Source organism: Furipterus horrens, unplaced genomic scaffold (assembly GCF_987537825.1).
Source record: "Furipterus horrens unplaced genomic scaffold, mFurHor1.1.pri manual_scaffold_17, whole genome shotgun sequence".
Lineage (NCBI taxonomy): Eukaryota > Metazoa > Chordata > Mammalia > Chiroptera > Furipteridae > Furipterus > Furipterus horrens.
This window is the reverse complement of record NW_028327187.1, coordinates 100,795,919-100,818,125: the sequence shown is the minus strand read 5'-3', so window position 1 is coordinate 100,818,125 and position 22,207 is coordinate 100,795,919. Positions and strand designations below refer to the sequence as shown.

Genomic DNA, 22,207 nt, shown 5'->3' with positions numbered 1-22,207 from the left:
GCTTGCTCTACACATGTGCATACACAAACACGAACACACACACAACTAAGGATGTTGAAGACATGAAGGATATTACAACCTTTTACAGTGATAGGCAAGCACTTCAATAAATGGAGCTATGTATGTATTCTTTGGTGGGAGAGCAAATAATGACATAGAAAGGCACAATTTTCAAACTCAGCTCTAATCAAATCCAATATGTTTTTTTCTTAAACTTAATAAGGTTATTTGAAAGCACATTTGAACAAAATAGTTAATAATATATTTAAAATTTTAAATACAGGAGGACTTGCCATACTAAATAATAGAGTCATGATTATAGTCATTATAACAATATGGCAATATCAATAATATGGAGGAATAGCAAGTCCACAGTCCATTTCCCCCACAGAAACAAATAGTTGGCAGCCATTTATGGACAAAAGTGCTTTTATGGGAGTTTTGATATCCAAATACCCAGTGGAGCCCAAGACCAAGGAAGGCCAATCTGAGAAGGTAAGCCTGTGCATTGCCCCTGTAGAATGGGCACCAGCCCCACTTGTATTTGTTCTTGCCACTAGCACTTTCCACCAAGGAATCTGAGAGAATCCACATCTGTCCATGTTGACTGATAAAAGCTCTGCTGACCTTGGACTCTACTGTAATCCTTGAAGCACTCCTATGATCTACAGTAGTTCCAGCCTATGTTCACTGAAGCATTATTTACAATAGCTAATATATGGAATCAACTTAATTGTCTATCACTAGATAAATGGATAAAGAAGATGTGGTATATGTAATGGAATATTACTTGGCCATCAAAAAGAATGAAATCTTACCATTTGAGACACCATGGATGGACCTAGAGGGTATTATGCCAGGTGAAATATGTTAGACAGAAAAGGACAAACACCATATGATTTCACCTATATGTGGAATCTAAACAACAAAATGAACAAACAAAACAGAAATAAACTCTAGATACAGACAACAAACAGGTAACTGCCAGATGAAAGGGGACCGCGGGCTGAGTGAAAACGTTGAAGGGATCGAGAAGTACAAATTGGCAGTTACAAAATAGTCACAGGGCTGTAAAGCACAGCATAGGGAATACAATCAATAATATTGCAATAACTATGTATGGTACCAGGTGGGTACTGGACTTATCAGGGGTATCACCTCATAAGTTACATAAATTTCTAGCCACTGTGCTGTACACCTGAAACTAATATAATTTTGAATGTCAACTGTAATTGCAAATTTTTAAACATGAAAAGACATGGAGAAATCTTAAATGCATATTACTGAGTGAAAGAAGTTGATCATACTGGATGATTCCAACTACATGCCATTCTGAAAAAGGCAAAACTGTGGAGACAATACAAAGACCTGTGTTTCCTAGAGTTTGGTGTGGAGACAGGATGAATAGACAGAGTGCAAGGGAATTTCAGGGCAGTGGAAATACTCTGTATGACACTGTAATGATAGATCTAGGTCACTGTACATTTTCCAGTAGGTAAACTATCCCTTTTTTTGGATTAGGATTTTGAAAAAATAACCTCACATATAACCTTAATATAGTAGATAAAAGCAACATTTTATTAGGATGCATTTATTTAATGATATTAATCTTTAAAAATTTATAGAGTTGTAATAAGGCCCAGTATGTTATTAATTTTCATTATTGCTCCATGTGTATTTGAAAAGCTTTTATATCCTGAAATTATTGGGTGCATTAGATCAAGTGTGTTAGTTGTTTATCTCAAATGTTATATATTATACTGATTAATCTTTTTCTTTTGCCTGCTATGTTTATAAATTGGAAGGAGGAATTTTGAAAAGCTTTCACTAAGGTTGCCTATTTTTGTATTTATCTTCATAATCTGTCAAATTTACTTTATATATTTTCACACTGTGCTTTTAGATACATAATTATATAGTCTCAGTATGTATCATAGGTATAGCTTTTTGATAAATTGAAACTCATCATTATATGGTGGCCGTCTGTAACACTAATAATACCTTTGCTTTAAAGCCTGTTTCATGTATTATTAGTGGACTAAGGCCAGCTTTGTTTTGTTTGTATTTATTGTGTATACAATTTTATATGCCATTCTGTATGATTTTAATTTAAATGTGCCTCTTGGGAACACATTTAGTTTGATTTGATTTTTTTGTTCCTTTCTGACAGTTTTCACTAACTAGAACTTTTTTAGTTCATTTTAATTTTAATTAAGTGGTATTAGGAATATCTCTACCATATTTTGTGCTTATTTGCCTGCTTTTTTGTGTGGGTCATTGTCTCTGATTGTCTTTTCCTTCTTTTACATTGATTAAGTGGAAGTTTTCTACTTGATCTCGTTCTTTTCATTATACCCTACAAAAGTCACACATATATGCTTCACTTATCAAGGTTTACTTTTAACTATATTTTCCTTCTCTTTAGAAGAAAATAAAGACTGTAGGAGACTTCATTTCTGCTGCTCCTCTCAACTTATGGTATTGCTCCTCAGTGTTTTAGTCATTTTCTTCTTAATTTACAAAAGGTGCAGTGTTACTGCTTTATATTGTCAACATTTGTTTAGACAGCTATTCACTAGGATGTAAGCTGCACAAAAGCAGGAATTCTTGTGGTGGTGGTTGTTCCATGCTGTTCTTGAAGCACTTATAAACAGTCATTGCTCATAATAATTATTAAATCTGTGGGTTGAATATATCCAAGTACTTAACCCTTTCCCTCCCTCCTCCTACTTCCCTGCCTCCCTCTGTGATCATTTTCTTTCTGCCTGAAGAGTAATTATTTCTTATTTCCTTCAGTGATGGCCTGTTGGCACCAGATACAATCTGTTTCTTGGTTATCTCAAATGTTGGTAGTATTTTGCTTTTACTCATGAAGGATACTTTGAAGGTTATTTAATTCTAAATTCTTTTCAGCACAGTGAAATATGCTTCCCCAGGCCTTTGACTTCTATTGCTGCCTCTGAGAATTTGGTTGTCAGTGATTGTTGCTCTCTTGAAGGTATTTTGCCTTTTTTCATTTTAAAAGTCCTCTCTTTATGTTTAATTTCATGTAATTTCATTATGCATACCCATCAGTGGATTTTTCAAAAAAAAATTTATCCTTTTTGCGACTTGTTAGTATTCATGAATCTGGGAATCCCTCTCTTTCAAGACTTGTGGAAAATTCTCATATATTAGCAGTTCAAATATATGTCAGCTTCATTCTTTCATTCTTTTCTCTTCTTATGAAACTCCACTTAGAATAAGGCATACCTTCCTATTCTAGTCTCCATGTCTTAAACTGTATTTTTTTAATTCAATTCTTACACCCCTTCTTATATCAAATTATTGTATTTTTATCTGTAAAAGTTATAGTTTTTTATTTTTAAATCTGTTTAGTCATTTTCCATAGTTTCTTGTTCATATATTCAACCCCATCTTTTTATTTTTATAACATATTAAACATACTTATTTACATTCAATTTTAATGATTTAAATATCCCAAGATATTTGATGTCTGTGTTTTCTGTTGGTCCTCGCTTATGGTGCCTGATCTCTACCTGTCATTCTATGTAAGTGTGTTGCACATCTAGGAAATGCAGTCCAACACAGAGTAATGCAAGAGATCTATCTGCCAATGACTCTCTAAGTAGACAGGGTGTGTGCGTGACAAAAAAGGGGAGTGGGAAGGAGGGCAGCCTTACGAAGGGACACAGGAAAACTTTTGGAAGTGATTAATACATTCCTTATTTTGACCATGGGAATGATTTCCCAGGTATATACATATGTTAAAAACTGTCAAATTGTATTCTTTATGGAGTTCATTGTATGTTAGTTCTACCTCATTAAAGTTGTTTTTAAATCAGTTGAGTACATAGGTACCAGGATCTTAATAATGGTTACTCTCTATATGGTAAGTTCATTGACAATTTTAGGTCCATTTTTCTTTTTTGCGTGTTGAAAAACAAACATACCTTCAGGCACAGGGATTTTATGTTCCAGAATCTGTTCTAACCAAAGTCTCAGATAAACAGAAGATCACACAGAAGCTACGAATTACAATGTTGCTGATAAGAAGATATGTATAGAAACAACTTAAATACTGAATGGTAGAAGTTAGGTAAATAGATTGTGAAATATATGTAATGGAATATAATATAGCTAAAATAATCTAGGAAGGGCTTCATGATATAGTGTTGACTAAACAATAGCATAAAACCAAACTGTTTACACTATAACAATTTCTTAAAGATTCAAAAACATTGAGAGAAGGGGAAACAAAAGGTTAGGGATGCTGAGTTACCTTGGGAAAGTGGGATTATGGGTAGTTTTTATTTTCCTTTTTATGCCTTTTTTTTTCATATTCCAAAATCTCTACCATGAATATGCATCACTTCTCTCATAAAAAATTTAGAAAATGACTAAAAGGAGCTTTCCAAAATAATTTTTCTTTTTATCTTTCAAAGAGATGGCTTTTAAAAGAATCCTCTCATAGAGGATTTCAAGCGCGTGAAGAAAATTGTTCAGAACTGCTGGAAGTCTTATGGTGAATGTGACAAGGTTATATTCCAACTTTTGACATGTTCATCATTAACGTTTCAGTGGTCCCTAGCCTGTCCGAACAGAGAGATGATTTCATTAGAGATGGGTAAATAGAAAAGTGATTTTCTCTCTAAATTAATATAAATGACACACTTTCATGATGAATTTTCTAAATCACTTTGGGTTATATCTTCGTCTTTGGGAGTTCAATTATCTTTGCCATAAAAACCTTTTCTTTTCCCACAGACAACCTTCGCCCATTTGTCATAGCCTAATTTAACTATAAAGCTGTTAACGTTCCATTTTAAAGCTGATGATAAATTGCCTTTTAACCTATTTGAAATTTTTGATATTAGATGGTATATTCATAGACATAACTTTACCAATTATGAGGAGGAAAAAAAACCCTCAAAAACATAAATATGGCTTTAACCTTGAATCCTGACAGGTGTTTGGATAAGAAAGAGATGAGCTATTTTATGTATTTAAATTCCTCTACACCCCTAGCTGTCTGTGTGTCACTGTTATGATTAGTTCTTCTTAGCACTTATCTTCCAGTAAATGTGTGAAAAACATATGTTCCCTATTGTTAGAGACTCAATACTCTTTTATGAAAGAATTGCATAATCTGAGAAAGTTTAAACAATAAAGAAAATTCACATTAGCATCTCCTGGCTCTGTGTGTGTGTGTGTGTGTGTGTGTGTGTGTGTGTGTGTGTGTTTTGCACCTTTCTCTTTGTAAGTAATCAAAATAGTGTGAAAATTCAGACTGAGGCTTAGAATAACAGTACCTTTTACTCTAAATCTCTTAGGAAAGTATCCTAAGGTTAATCACAAGTGAATACTGTATCTTAATATTTTAAATGAATACCTGCTAACACTTCTTTTTTATTTTACCATGGCATCAACTTACCAAATGCCAAGGTTTTGACATAAGGCAGTGAATAACTTATAAAAACCAAAATAAGAGAAACTTTAAAAATCAACTTGCTTGGGACTTTATTTATTTAAGCCATTACTTTCTAGCATTTTACCAATTCATTTGTGTTTGAATTATCAAGGAAGCATTTTCTTACACTGATCCCTTTCTAAAATGACATTTAATTTGCTTCTTTTCCCTCTTTGCTCACATTTGCTTCTACCCTATGATTACTGTTGTATCTATTGTATCTAACACTGAGCAGGTATCTCAGGAAATGGTCCAATATCATCTTGTAAAAGAAGTTCTGCAGTAGTAGCCTGTATATTAATGTTACTTGTCCTGTCTTGTTACTAGGATGATGTGATAATGTTTCTTTAAACTCTCAAAGTTCTCTCTCTCTTTCTCTATGTGTGTGTGTATATATATACGCACACATACACACACATGCATATATATGTATATATGTATAATATGTATAGATGTGTGTACATATGTATGGTGTGGGTGCACGTATATACCCATATATGTGTATACGTGTGTGCATGTACACATATATTGATACACACATGATCTTAGTAGATTGGGCACATTTTAGTTTGAGGTACTTAAAGATCTGCTCGGGCATTTCTATTCCTACATGCCACCTCAAGTATAGTTTGGGAAGTGTGCATTGCCTGGTTCTTCCTGTTGCCTTTGCACAATAGCTTTTGACTTGGAGGCAGTTGTATTCTGTTTGCTGCACAATTAGCCTTACATCCAGTTCACTTTCAAGGGTGCCTTTGACTGCTTTGGTGGAATGGTTTGATAGCCTGTTGGCCTTGTAGATTCAAATGCATTTCACATTACTTATCTCTCAGTTGGCCCAGTATAATGTGGCTGGTGACTTTCCAATTGTTTACCAATTTTGTAGAAATGTTTTCAATTGATCTACATTGCACCTGTGCCTTATTACCTTGTGTTGACCAAACCCTGAACTGGAAGACCTGTGAAGTATAATGCTATGTCTTAACACATTCTTGGTAGTAAGTTGGCTCTAAATGTGCTGATGCATATAGTGTATTTCTGCTATGATCTCTCTCTGGGATATCCCATTTAACTTCAGTTATAATCAGCAAAGATAACAGCCATAGCATAAACCAAAATTTCTCAGAACTTTTAACAACAAAGGTTTCAGACAATTCATAAGAACTAAGATGCTTTTGGCTGTGAGTTACAAAAGCCCAAATTTCAACTGACTAAAACAATAAAAAACAAATCATCTCATGTGACTAGAAATTCATATATGAGGCTGGCTTCTGGGCAGGCTGATTCAGTGATGTCATCAAAGACTTGGGTGCTTTCTATCTCTGTTCTGTAAATTTTTAAAATTTCACTTGTTATTTTAGAGAGAGAGATAGAGGAAGGGAAGGAGAGAGAAAGAGAAAGAGACAGAGACATCGATTTGTTGTTCCACTTATTGATGCATTTGTTGGTTGCTTCTTATATGTGTCCTGACCAGGATTCAAACCCACTCGTGTCATATCTGGATGCCACTCTAACCAAATGAGCTACCTACCTAGCCAGGGATGTGTTCTATAATTCTAAGTGTGACTAGGTTCTCAGTGTAGTAGCAACATGGCTGCAGCAGTCCTAAGCAACATATGCACACTTAACACTAATGTACAGGGCACATTCCTATGGCTAGCTCCTAGAAGCAAGGAAATGTTCTGTTATTCCCTAGAAGACTTCCCACTGCACTTCAAAATGGGGTCATATGCTGGTTCCAGAGCCAATCATATTCAAGATTACCCCTGAAACAATCCCTTCCTAAAATTGGGATGACTTCACTTTCCCCTGAGACATTTGACCACTTGGATTTGAGGAGATAGCTGATCAAAATTGGGGTTCTAATACTACCAAAAAGGCAGAGAAATTAATGCTGTGTAGGCAACAAGTGATGTGTACTGCCTAGTTCTATCATCATAGCTTGACCCTGAAGTAATACAGGGGGAAATGAGAGTCCCTGTGGCCAATTTCCTTTAACCAACATGTGTTTCTAAAGCAAAAGAAACATACAGTGAGTTTGCCCATCTTTGGGGCTGAGTCTGGAATAATTAATATAATTCCTTAGTGGGCGGATACTATAGTCTGGCTCACTCAACATCCTTTCCAACCCTATTCTCCTGTCCTATGGACACTGAAAAGTAATGTCCTTGATGTCACAGCCTGTCTAGAAGCTTGGTTTGGCCATGAGCAGAGTTCTGGTCAATGAAATTTAAGAAGTCACTGGAGCAGGCTTCATTTCCAAGAGATGAATGACAAGTTTGGCTATGATGACTGGAAGTGTTGTATCTACCTTAAAACCAGGAAAATCAAGTCACCTGTTAAGGATGGTGGAGCAAGAAGGAGGCAAGACTGTGAATGGCATCATTGAGCTTGCCATTCAAGCCGTGAACCCACCTTTGATCACATGAGAAAACACCAGCCACAAAAGTAGCTGAAAGTGATACTAGAAAATTATATAAATTCACTAATATTTTATCTCATTTAACTTAGTTTTTTATTTCCCAAAAGCCAAATTGGAGAAGCTCCTCAAATAGCATATATCGTGAATATGTTAAATAATATTAACCCAGGAATCCAATAATCACATTCTTGGTATCTAAGTAGAGACGATTGTGGCTGAAAGTGCAAGGCTCCATCCATATGGATAAAATGTCTCATATCTGAACCACCACATGCTTCACAAATCAGCAGTCAGTCCACTTTGAGTCTGCATGTCAGTCTTACTATGACACTGAATGCAACTTAACTGAAGAGCCGTTAATTATGTCTTATCATGCAAACTGATTTGGAAATAAGTCTGAAAATATTAACATGCATGAATACAGTTATGCTCCAGCAAGGAAGTGAACATTTATATTAAGGACACTTTGTTTACCAATAGTATTTGAACTGCTAACAGTCAAATAGTAAGCAGATAGTCCTTTCCTCCTATATTTGATTAAAAATAAAAACCACACAGATTACTTGGAAAATACAACTTTTAACTACATGCAAGAGGATGACAAAATATGTTAGCTGGAGGGGAGGTTGTTCTCTACCAATAAATGAAAGTATCTTTAAAATGCACCATTATAGGGAAGAACTATTTTTGGTTTAAAATTACAAATCCACAGTTCCTTTAATACGACAGCTTCCTTCCATTCGCCTCTCAATTATTCCTGCTGGGCCTTCTGCTGAAGTCTATTGATGTATATAAGAGGTTCCATTACCTTTGAAACAAAGCCAGCAATTATTTTCCAAAAGGCATTGATATTGTCAGTGTGTATTGCCAATACTAAGCATTCATTATGTTACTGCATACGTGCATACACCTACTCAGTGGAATAAACTTACAGTCCTAGAGTGGAAAGAAAAAACGATTAAAATTAAGACTTTAAAAAGTTCTCCAGTACAGATGTAATCTTAATTAAGGTTGGGACAAAGAGGCCACTGTGAGATATTTTACCAAAATATTTATGTTAAAGATAAGGTTCTGCTACATTTGGGATATTATTTCTATCAAAATACCTCATAATTATCTAATTGCCTACAGGAAAAACAGGAAGGTAAGGATTAATTTGATAAATATGAAAGGGCTTTCATATGTGCCCATTCATACAGTTAAAAAGTACTAATATAAGCTGCTATGTGGTACATGGGTAGTTTATTCTCCTAAGTAACACCAACCATTAATATATATCATGAAAAAGAGTTTAAATGTTTAGGATTCAATAATATTCTGGGGCATTTTCCACTAATAGATATATGCAGAATTCAGATTTTAGCATTGAAATCCTTTATTTAAATCAGAGCGTACAAGGAAGCCCAAAGCAAAATACAGATCAAAACAGAGCCCATGATTGAAGCCAAGCTGGCATGTTTAAAAACTAGGCTTCTTAGCTCACGCATTGCCCAAGCGGCCCCCGAGACACTTCTGCAGAACTACTAGAATCCTTCTTAAGGTCCTGGAGAAACTTGGGACTCAAATGTTTCCTCCTACGCCCTTCCTAATAACCATACCTATTTTAGCTTCCCCGTGAGGATAATTTAGGTGACCAAGAAGTGAGGAGAATGACCCCTCTCCTGGAAAATGGAAAGTGTCCTGAGTTGCAAACTACATTTCATGCTGTTTCTCTGTTCCTCTTAGGAGATCTGATTACTTGTATGAAAGGGATGTCTCAGGAATCCTTGGGGTTTCCTAATTGAAAGTTCCATCTCACGCTTTACTGCTTCAATAGCTGTATAAAGTTGAACCTTACATCAGATCCCTACACAATAGAGGTCTTTTCCCTTCTTTTTTCCTGTTTTCCATTTGGGCTTCCCTTTTCTCTTGTAGCATATAATGTATCGGTGTATGTGTGTGCACGTGTGTGTGTGTGTGTGTGTGTGTGTGTGTGTGTGTGTCCTGACCTGAAGTTTAAAATCCTCCAGTTAGCTTTGGGCCAATCCTAAGAGGTTCATTGAGCTTATATTAATGTTGCTGTAAAATACTGCTGACGAAACCTACAAACACAGAGTGTTGTATAGAAATGGTGTGGCTGTGTTCTTTTGTTCTACTGAGCTGTGTTCCTTTAAGTAGAAAAACTAGCTTTCATGACAAACAGAATCATATAAGAGGTGACACAGCCACAGATGCTGTTGTGGTAAACAAGCCACCAACTGCAACCCATTCCTCATATTTCAAGCCACCTACAGTCTCCTTTTTTGCCTTTGTTTCAGATTGTACACACGTGTTCTTTCTCCTGGTTAATGCCTGGGCTTCTCTACAATATACTAGGCTTTTTGTACCAACAGTATACTCTTAGACTCTCATGTATTAGGGTATATTCAGCTAGGAAATAGTTGACAAACTCAACAGGACATGGGAAAACATAATGTAGCTGTTGGGGGTCTTTGATAAAGAAACACAACCAACCACAGGGTGCTCAGCAGGGAACTGGGAGAATAAATATCTTGACCATATTTCTGTCCCACTCTCTGTTCCTCATGGACCAAAGTGAACCCAAAGCTCTCACCTGGGGCACAGAGGAGGGTAAAGAAGTATTGAGCAGTGGGGGAGTAAACAGCAAAGAAAAAAGCTAGCACTCTTTTTAATAAACCTTTTTATTGGGGAATGCCTAATATCAATAATGAAAGCTATTATTTATCTAAATTTTCCCTATTCCTGTAATAGTACAACAATAAAAAAAGAAATTTAAAAAATTTTGCCCTATTCCAGTCTCTGTATTAAGCCTTCTATATGCATGATTTTAATTTATATCCCACCTAATGGCTTTAAAGTCTAATTACAATTATTCTTCCCATTTTGCCCATGAGGAGAGTAAAGGATTAGAAAGTTTGAGTAATTTCCCAAGGTCTTATACAGAAATAAATATTAGAGCCAAGCTTGGAACCTAAGTGTGCCTCTAAAACTCATGCTTTTAATCAATTTTTATATAGTCTTCTATTGCTACAACAGTGGCATTCTCAGCTAACTCAGTTACTTTTTGCTGAAAATCTTGAATTCTTAGACTGCTTTCCTTTAAATTACAGGGTTGAACCTATAGATCTCCATATTGTCAGTTAATTGTGACAACATTGATGAACACCCCCAAAGCTTTTGTTTGTCTTTGGTGGGAAGATTATATAACATATACAAGAGGAACCCCCATAAAACCTAGAATTATCTTTTGGAAAGCAGGCCCCTTGTAGTCCAGGCTTCCCCCACTAGGTGAGTGTTCTAGGAACCCATCTGTATCAGTGCACCAGCTGGTGTTTTTGTGAGAAGCTGCATTCAGCTTCAGTAAATTTTTTTTTTTTTTTTGGAGACTCTTTCAATGCATTTGCCCATTTCATGATGAGTGATTTACAAGCACATCTGCCCACAGCACGCTGAGTGTTCTGCAGTTTCTGACTAAAACTGACATGACCCCCATGCCCCACCGTGCCTATTCACCTGATCTCACCTCAGTCGACTTTTTTTTTTTATTTCCCTGATGAGAAAAGCCCTCAAAGGGCAAAGTTTTGCCATTGTGAAAAGGTGAAACAAAAAATGGCAGAAGCACTAAAGGGATTAAAATCGACAAGTTCAAAAACTGTTTTGAGCAATCGGAAAAACATCTCAATAGGTAATTGCATTAAATGGAGAGTACTTTGAAGGGACTGAAGTTTAAATGTGTAAGAATAAATACACAATTTTTAATAAATAAATTCCAGTTTTCTTGGGTCCCCTCTCTTATAAAATTTTGGGGCAAGGCACAAAAAGTTTAGTAATACCTGTAAATCTAAGCATTTAGCAGTTAAAATGTTGAATGGGTGACCTTACAGAAATTGAAAAAAAATATTCATTTTTATTCAGGCAAATAATAATGTGGTCCATATGGTATTGTCCCATTATTAACTGATCATTTGTCTCTGTCTTAGATACCAGACGGAGTGGATTTTGAAGTTACATCCTTGCTTAGAGCATTGGTTTACTTCCCCCAGGTCACTTCCAAGATTGCACTTATTTATGACCAATTTCTACCATGACATGACCGATGTCATTAGCCTGGGTCATTAAGAGTCTAGATTCAAGATCATTCTATTCAAATGGCTAGGACTAGATCTATTTAGAAAGTTAATGTAACTCTTAATGGGTCAAACTACTTTCTGTAACAATAATGACATTTTATTTCAAAAGGGAAAGTTTTGTTATCTGAAGACATTTATTTTTCCAAACTAGAACAGACATAATCCTATACTTTAAGCATTTTATTCATAGCACTTCAGCTTTATGTTGAATTATGATAAAATGTAGGGTGGATCTGGACAGGACTTCATTTTCTGGTGAGTGCAAGTTAACGTTGATCTGAATTATTTTTATGCTCTTGAATATGCCATTCAGTCTTTCAGCAATAAGTGTGCAACATGTAAGTGCCAGAGAGAAGCAAAGTTACCTTTGTAATCTTCTGATTCATGGCTTGTAACCATTCATATAGAAGCCAGAAATTGTAGTCTAGGATTTCAATTTTTATATTTATTAATCTTATATTTAGCATCATGTAGAATAGCAATCTAGATACTTAATCTAGTGTTCCACTCTTAATTCATTTTTTGAAATCATGTGAACAAAGCTGGTACTGTCAAAAAATATTTTGCATTATTATGGACTTTTAAGAAACACTGATTAAACCATATGTGTTAAAGATTTGCAACAATAAATGTGAATATTATAATATTAAAGAACTAATAGACTTAATTAACAGTGAAATTTTACCAGGTGTGAATCATAGAAAAATATAAAATTATTAACATTAAGCCAATGTTTATCTGCAACTTATATAAAAGTTTAAAGTTTTCAAGCTTGTTTTGTCTTCATGTTTAAAAATATATATACTTTTTTCATGTTTTGTCTACATGTAACATTTAGATATTATTAAGGATAATCTGGTAAAGCCTACTTTCTGAGTAGAATTTCCTATTAATTTTATCATGTCATAAACTAGAATTTTTTGTAGTCAATGAGATACTCATTTATGTATTCCACATCTATTTTTTAGTACCAACAATATGCCTAACATTGTAGCAGACAGTGGAGGGCAGGGATTAAGTTTTATTCAACTTGTCAACTCCTTTAATGTCTAAAACTTTGCTTTAAATTATATTGCTGTTCTGCAAATATTTGCTCAAAGAATGAAATCAATGTCCCTGACTGTGGAATTACACATGCAGATGATCTCAATGTTATGCTACAGTGGACGAATAGTTCTGATATTTCTAAAGCGCAGAAAAATTTCTGGTGGGAGGAATCAGGAGTTTTTATGGAGGGGAGATATTATGACCTAACACTTAAAAAGTGGGTAGAAACTTGATAGGTAGATACGGTAACAGGAGATAGTGTGGTCAAAGGCACAACTTCAGAAAAGAATGAAGTATCCATACTAGAGTAGTGAAGTATAGACTAAATTGACTGGACGTGGTGCCCTGGTAAAGGAAACAAACTTGGGAAGACTATGCAGGTCAAGAAGTTTGAAATTTACTTAGGAGTCACTGAGATCATTTGAGTATCGTGTCCTTCGTGAAGATGAATGTAGCTGCAGTGTATGCGGTGGATGGTTTCAATGGGAGATGAAAATGGGGAAATCCTCTATGAGATGAATGTACCCGTCATTGTTCACCTGGAAGGTACTAATAGCCTGAGTGGCCAAGTAGCGTTCCTATATTTGAGACCGATTTTATTTCTCAAAAATGCTTCAAACTATTTATAAGGGACTTCCGAACAACTCAAGGTTGAAGCAATCAATGTTACTCTAAAATAGCAACATGTTAGGTGAGGCTACCTCAATTCCTCACTTCTTTAAGATATCAAGCATCTTAAAATATGGAAGACACTGGAACCGTTGTAAATCTGAATTTTTGCTAGTGTCCATTGGAGACCATCTTAGGCCTTCACTGGGAATCTATTTAAATTTTTAAACACACTTTAATGAACCATGTTACATTGAATTCCATAATATATGGGATTAGAAAAGGCTAATCAGAAGGTGATAACAAGCTATCAAAAAGTCTAGACTTATTTGTGTGGTCACAGCTATTAGTGTGCTTTGAAAAATACTGAGATAATAACAGTGTACTTTAGTAAGTAATATTTAGAATAATGGTAGTGATCGCGAAAATTTAAACTGTTTTTCACAAATTCTGAAGAACAGCTGTTATAAGTATAGCCAATATGTCTTCCATTAGGATAACTACTTCTACTCAAAAATTTGACATCAGCAAAATGTTTGTGTCACCAGAAACAATTATTCAAAATATGTCTTCCTAGGTCAACACAGCCTGGCTATTCGGATCCAATAGAGTGGGCAGCCTCAGATAAAGCTCACTACAGCGTTCTTAGGTGTGGATTCCAGGGGTCGTGCTTTGAGAGATGTAACTTAAGCCCTCTCACTTTACTTGAGTTGCGTGTCATAGCCCTGACTTCAATAGCTGCTGTTAGTTATTTAATTTAATGAGTGAAGTCGAGCAGTGTGGATAGCCAGGAAGTCTCTACTGAGTCCAAAGCACAGCGTGCCCACCTAGAGTCTGATCATTCCTAGCATCATCCCACACTGAGGACTGCAGTTTTATATTGTGAACCCTGAGATGGTTTATATTAAGTTAAATGATCCAACTTATATTATTTGCTGACATATTTCCGAAGACAAATCACTTCCAAGGTAGTCCCTTTTATGCATTTAATTACACTTGGATTCCAATTCAATTCAACACCATGTCTACAAAGGCTGGAGCATATTCAGCTAAACATTTGAATGCTCCTTTGTTCCGAAGGAGGAAAGCACAAGACTAATTTCTGCACAAGTAATTGCAGGTTCAGGTTAAGTCTGCGATCTTGAAAAAGGAAATGTCTCAGTGAAAGAGAAATTAAATGAGAGGGTTAAGTGTGTGGCCTGGAAAGAACATCCAAATCACCTGTGGTTTTCCATCCTGTTTTAGAATTAATCTTTCCTATGATGTGGGGCCACGTGACCAACTGTGTTACTCTTAAGAGGAGTAAATTGGGGATAGGGTGAGGGTAAGAGATAAAAAGATAGAAAAAAAAAATAGCCAAACCACCACCAAAATATATTAGGTCTTTTTAAAGGTAACAGGAAGCAGGTGAAGATCTACACAATAAAGGGATAAATAAACACCATTATGGAAAAATAATGAAGTGCTCTCCCATCCACTAAAGACAATCACATTCCATGTTTAGGTTTCTCTTTATTCAGTTCACTTTGGAATGAACTTTATCAGCTTTTTCTTGTCCAAAAATATTTCCAAGTTACACCATCGGATAAAGAAGTGCCTCTGAGGAGTATGCACATTAGGAAGATGGGTAACTTGAGGCCCTCTTTCCTCCATTGTGGATTCTCTGGCCACCCTTGTCCTTCGAACAAGTTCTCAGGAGATGCTGATGCTGCCTGTCCAAGGACCACGCTTTGAGAACTGCTGATCAAAAGTATAATGCTTCCTCCTAGTAAATATAGTATGCTATGCATAGTTAATTTTCCTTTTCACTCATAGTCATTCATCAGCACTTCAGACATCGAATAAGAAAAAAGAATTTATTCCGTAAAATTTTATTGAGGACCTGCTAAGTGTCAGACAATGTTCTAATCATGGGGAAATATACCTTTTAATAACAGAGATAAAGTGTAGCTTATATTCAAGTGAGAGAAGATAGACAATAGTTAATACAGAAGCATCTGATGTACCAGGTGCTGATATATACTATGAACAAAATTGAGAGGAGGTGTGGCACTAGAGAGGGGACAATGGGGAAATGTCAGGTGGCCAAAAAGGCCTCTGAAGAGGTGAGGTTTGATCAGGGCTATGGGGGGCAGTGAGAGCAGAAAGTACAGATTCAATGCACATTGTGGTAAAAGCATGGAGTCAGGCCAAGCAGAATTGAAAACTCACCCCTGGCCTGCCCTCTTATAGCTATTTGAACTGGGTCAGATTAGTTAACTACTCTATGCCTCAGATTCCCTAGCTGTAAAATGGGGATAATAATATCTCCCCCATAGTGTTGTTGTGAAAATTAAATTAGATAGTATATATAAAGCATTTAGAGCCATGCATGGCATATGGTGTTACATAAGAGGTAGATTTACTGTGAGGATAAAAAAGGTAAAATTCAGTCTCCTCATTTATATGGACCTCTTCTGAGGGTCTCTATTGAATTTAGTATACAAAGTGTCATATTCTTTTTATAAAGAGATCCCAAAATGGTATAAGCCTCAGGCCTTATATAACCTGGACCTGCCCTTGATCTTATCTACTATTTTTATTAAGCTCTGGAACATATGACTACAGACAAAAGCAACAAGAAGTGCAAAGGCCCAGTGGCTGAGAGGAAATAAAGGAGAGCATTGTGACTGGAGGAGTCAGTGCAAGACGAAGAGGGCAAGTGACAGGGCTGAGATCAGAGGGCACCATTGGGGAAGGTCATAGGCCTGGAGCAGGCTTTGGTAAAGTACTGTGTTAGTCTGAGTGAGATGGGGAGACACTGGAGGGTTTTGAGGACAGGGGAGATATGAACTGGTTTACATTGTAAAGTTAGCATCATTGTGACTGACAGAGAATAGATAGGAAAGCAAAATTAGAAGCCAGAAGACCCATGAAGAGGCAACAATCTAAAGAAGAAATAATGGAATTCAGGACTAAGGTAGAGCGTTGTTATGGACAAGTCAGGATTGGATATGCCTGTGAAGAAAAAATCAAGATTTTGGTTTTGGACATGTTAGTTTTGAGATGCTTATTTGATATGTAAGAGTCTAGTTAATGCCCTGGAAAAGTAGCCTTGGTTGGCATTTTTCAGAATCATTACAATTAAATTACTTTATAGTCATGTGCCTATTAAAAAAATTATAGAAAAGGTACCATATAGAATCTTTGAAGTTGTAACACAGATAACTTTTGTAGCAAATTAATTTTTAAATATGAGGTTTATTGACTTATTATTTACATACAATATGATTTTAAATGTACAGTTCAATGGTTTTAGCATTCAGATGGAAGTAGCTTTCTTCTAATGAAGTCTTTACTATATTTATCATTATCCCTTGACTTTTTAGAAGCATCCAAAACATTCTTTATTACTTTACTACCTAACACAGCATTCCAAATCTATTATCTTGTGAGCTTCAACACATTCTGTTTCATTTGAATTTAGTTCTTCTACCTTGCACAGGTTTTAATATTTACCATGGGAATGGGACATTTAAGGATGCTAAAATACTTGGGGGTTTACTATATCTGAAAGTGGTAAGTTTATTATTATTTAATTACATCATCATTGATCAGAGAATTCCAAGCATGAGCTATTCTCTACTCAGAGAAATACCATTGAGTTTTTTTCTTTTTTCTTTAATTAAAAATATTAACTAGGTCAAACTTATAAAAGATAAAAACAATAAAGAATATGCTTATATATTCTCATTTTTCTTGGTCTTTATTGGTTTATCCTCAAGGCAGTATCATGAGTCTATTCCTTTTATGTTACATGATATGGAAAGTTTCCATTTAAACTCTGTCATCTAACTAGATAACAATGGCCATATGATTAAAAATATTTTGTTCTCTTAGATTCTAAAGTCCTGGGGAGAAGAGCCATGTTTACTCATCTGCCTATCCCTGTGATTGACCACAGTAGGTGCTAAAAATATTACATGAATAAAAGTTGTAATAATATATGTGAGGATAAAGTACTTAGGCATTTCATTTTTGTCCAGAAGAAACCTAATATCTGTAATTATCAACAACAGTTTAAAAATGGATAATGTGGTAAAAGCATGTGACTTCAAGTTACAAGTTCATCAATTTTTGCTTTTATTTGTCTCGCCATTAATTCATCAGAACATTATTATATGGAATCAGCTTTTGTCCTATCAAATAAAATAATATATAGAAAAACATGACTTAGAAAATACCAAAAATTATATTTAGATTTATCTAATATGAAAGAATTTTTATTGACAGTCTCTAATCCTTATTCTGAGAATAACATAATTTGCTGTAGTTTTTTAAACTTTGCACAGAGTTAGTAAAATGGACTTTCAGAAACTTCATTTCCCTTAATATAAATTACAAGGTTTTGGTCATTGAAATGCAATTCCCATTAAAATGTGAGCTGCTTTTTAGGCTAAATTAGCTCTCTTTTAAGATTCATTTGTGGGAAATAATCCAGTCCTGGAAGGCTTACTGAAAAAGTCCTCTGACATTTCAATTCAATTATTCTGAATTTAAGGTTTGTTAAATCAGTGAATAAATTTGGGGGATAAAATGTCCCTGTACCTTTTCATAGCTTTCATAACTTCTTACACATTAACCAGAATTAGAAAAAGAAATAATCACCTTCTCTTCCTTAAGCTAAAATAGAATAGTTGGCACATTTAAACAATAAATGATGAGACTAAATGACATTGATAAATGTTTCACTGAATCACCATGAAGATCATCATAGCTCCATTGGGTGATAATGTGCAAGTTTTTTTTGTAATTCAATACTTTATCCTAATATTTCAAATAATACTTGTTATTTGAATATATTTCCTTATTTTCCCATCATTCAACAAATATTAACTCACCATTTATCAACTCTCAGACTCTTTGAAGGCCTAGCTGAATGCGACTGACACAAATAGCGAGGGTCCCAAAGGGCAGAAGCTGGGAGTAGTACCTTATTATCCTATCTCTAATTCTATGGTAGCAGAGAGAGAAAACCATGTTTTAAAAGAGTTCCAGGCCCCAAGGCTAGAAAAGCTGGCTTTATCCAAATGGGTTCTCAAAGAGTGAAGCAGGATTTAAGAGATGTGTTTTGGAAATGGGCCTGGCAGCTGAGGAATAATGGAGTAAGTTATAAAGGTTCTAAGTTAGAATTCAAGAGGAAAATTAGAGATAGTGTTCTTAGAGACCAAGGACCCTGTCTGTCTTGTTCCTGCCCTATCCTCCATGTATAGTGCTTTGGAATATAAATATTTGTTGGTTGGCAAAATGCTGTTGATCAATTGTATTTGAATGTCCCCCTGCTAAGGTGTCATGTGAGCAAAGCAGACACAATGAATGGACTAAGGAAAGAAAGAACAAGGTGCTGGTAACAAAAAGGTGAATAAAGTATGGTTCTTGCTTCCCATTACTAGGTGATGAGGTCTCCCTATGGAACTTAGCTTAAAGGAACCAGTACTTAACACTGTGTGGGAGAGAAGAGTCAAAGGATGATTAGAAACTGCCCAACAGACAAAACAGGAATGGAATCCCAGGAAGAAGCAATATTATGTGCAAAGTCTTTGAGCTGTACAAAAGGAAGGGTTGTTTGCAAGATGTCTTGTTTAATATGAATGTGATGACAAATACCACTGGGAAAATAGACACGAATCAAATTATGAGGGATCTTCAATGTCATGCTAGGGAATTTAAATTTTGGTAAAACTAAATGTCAAACAGTTAATTGTAGCACACTGACCCTAATATTTTAATCGTGTTACAGAGAAAAAGTAGCTTGTTAGTAACAGTATTATACTGACCTAGAAGAATAACTATACTTGTGTCACAAAAGTAGAGACTTTTGTTCTAAGGAGGAAAAAAAATCACACACATCGCCAGAAGCAGTGATGTAACAGGCACATTTCCCCTCCCTCTTCACCATTATCTACTGAAAGAACTTTTCTATCAGGCCCCACAGATGGTAGGTCTTAACATGGGTACCCTCTACTTTTATGATATAAGATTATTAATAACCACCTGTGTATTTCTTGTTATAGTTAATATACAAAGAGGATTAAATTATGGTAGTCCGCAGTTTTGTTGTTGTTTATACAGTTTTTTGTAATGTTGCCAACCTGCAGGGTCACCAGTGACATTCTGTGTCAGGAACAGTCATCACAACTGACGTTGTATGTCCCATGAAAGTAATGAAAGGAGCTTGTCCTGAGACAAAAAGAAAAACCATTCTACTTCTGTTACATTCATTTCAAGAGCTGAGAAATGCATCGGATTTTTAGGTATACTTGGTGCAAATAAGTTAATGAATATGTGCTGCTGAGAAGTACAGGATTATAGAGGATGAAATGAAAGCCATGCTCTCTCTGCCTTAAATGTTCGCATTATCTCTCCATTTCAAAATATCTAGCATTCTTACAGAAGAAAAACAATTCTCACATAATTATTTCTTTTCTACCTATCACATCCCAGCCATCAAAAACAAGCTTTGTTTTTTGTTTGAAAAAAGAAGGTATAGTCACCAGCAAAATCTGGGAGTGTGAGTAGGGAATTACAGGCAGAAAGAGCAAGAGATGAAAAGGGAAAGCTTTATGAAAATCCCTGACTTTCTCCTACAAAGGAAATGGAACATTTCATGCACAAAACCAAATATCACTTGTCAGGCAGTATACGATCATATCAAAGATGTAGCAAATATCACCTGCCTGCCCCTGACTGACTGGTAAAAGGAAAATGTGCTCAAGTTGGTGGAAACTCACTTTTCAGTGCCCCACAAGATCCCCGCCATCCTTATTTCTTCAGTAGATACTCACTGACCTATTTTGGCATAAAAATGCATACATGTGCACACACACACACTAACACACATTGTTAAATAGAGCGTTTTCTCCTAGATGAATTTATTGTTTAAAGTCCTCCCTCACTCCTTCTGTCATGAATACATGTTGGCTTTGATTTCACTCTCAGGATTAAGAAATTTCACAAATGTCTCCTGCATGCGTCTCAAACCTGTGACATTGAACAAGATGTTACTCATTAATAAATGGCAGGGGAGAAGCTCAGATATTAATAAATATTGTCATGGTTGCTGATGGAATAGGACACAAGAAGAAAAATATACACAATTGCCCTCTTGCTAATTTAAAGTACAAGTGTCAAAAAAAACCACATGTATGCTGAAGGTATTTGGTCTATTAAAATCATTTTCAGCCCGGGCTGGTGTGGCACAGTGGATTGAGCACCGGCCTGAGAACCTAAGGGTCACCGGTTCGATTCCCAGTCAAGGCATATGCCTGGGTTGTGGGTATGCAAGAGGCAACCACACATTGATATTTCTCTCCCTATCTTTCTCTCTACCTTCCCCTCACTCTAAAAATAAAGTCTTTTTTTAATGTTTAAAAAATTACCTTCAGATATAAAATAACCATTATATTGATATAATTAAAAATTTTGAACCCCACAAATTCTTTCATAATTACCTTCTATAATAAGATTTAAAATAATATTCAGATTATAGAGATGGGCATATATGCACATGCATACACATATATGTGGCAGATATAACTACATAATAAATATTCTTCTCTCTTCCTTTCTGCATTAAAGAGGCAGGAATGAAAGCTAATTATAGTTAAGCAGTTATCAGATTTTATTATATTTAGTATGTACTGCTTTTTTTGTTTAAGTCCTGTGTATTTTGACCCACACTTATGCTTTCACTCATGGAGTTGAGAGTTGTCTAAGCAACCTTCAGTTCCATGCCTTCTTACACGAATCCTCTTCAGGGAAGAGCAGCACTTTCCCCAGAGACTTTTAGGGAAAACGTGCTACTCTCAACACATTAAAACATAGAAATTTATTCATATGGATCTAAAATCTGCCTCTAAGACTTGGGTTTATTCTACCTGGAGCCCACCCCAACAGTCACACATATTTCTTACATGACAAAGAAGTTTCATCTCTTGAGAAAATCCTGCTTAGTAGGCGCTAGCTAGAGTGTCAGCAGGAATTCCAAGGTCTTTTCCATCTCACCAGGGAAGAGTGCAGGAATCTATTAGTGATGTCTGCCATGGGCAGGGTGTGGGACTGGCCAAGGTTGGATTCAATCTAATTCTTCTTCCCATGAAATCCCCTCAAAAATGTGAATATAGCAATCATGTTCCTTTTAAGGACGATCTTCTACCTAAATCTGAAATCTTCCAGCTGCCTCACCGCACGTAGTGTTGCTTTCTTTCTAGCCTCCCACCACACTTTAGCTTGTTCTATGACTATCCTTCCCGCCATCACCTCACCCATAAAGCACAGAGCTGTTCTGTGCTTGCAGAAATATCCTAAGAAAACCTTTCCTTCACGGTCACAAGTGAAGCTTGAACACTTCTTAAAAGTTCCTCTGAGTTCATATCTATATGCAGTTCAGCGTGCTGAAAGCAAAACATCATCTTGTCATTTGACTACTAAGATAGCTTGCCATAACCATCTAAAATTTGCTAAAAATTGCATTTTTTTTACTCTGCTTTTCAG

The 22,207-nt window shown here is 35.7% G+C and overlaps 1 protein-coding gene across 1 annotated transcript in view; it reads left to right on the top strand.

Moving 5' to 3' along the window:
• IL1RAPL1 (interleukin 1 receptor accessory protein like 1) overlaps positions 1-22,207 on the top strand; it is a 598,169-nt gene that overhangs the window by 453,699 nt on the left and 122,263 nt on the right. The gene's annotated exons all lie outside the window — the stretch shown is intronic.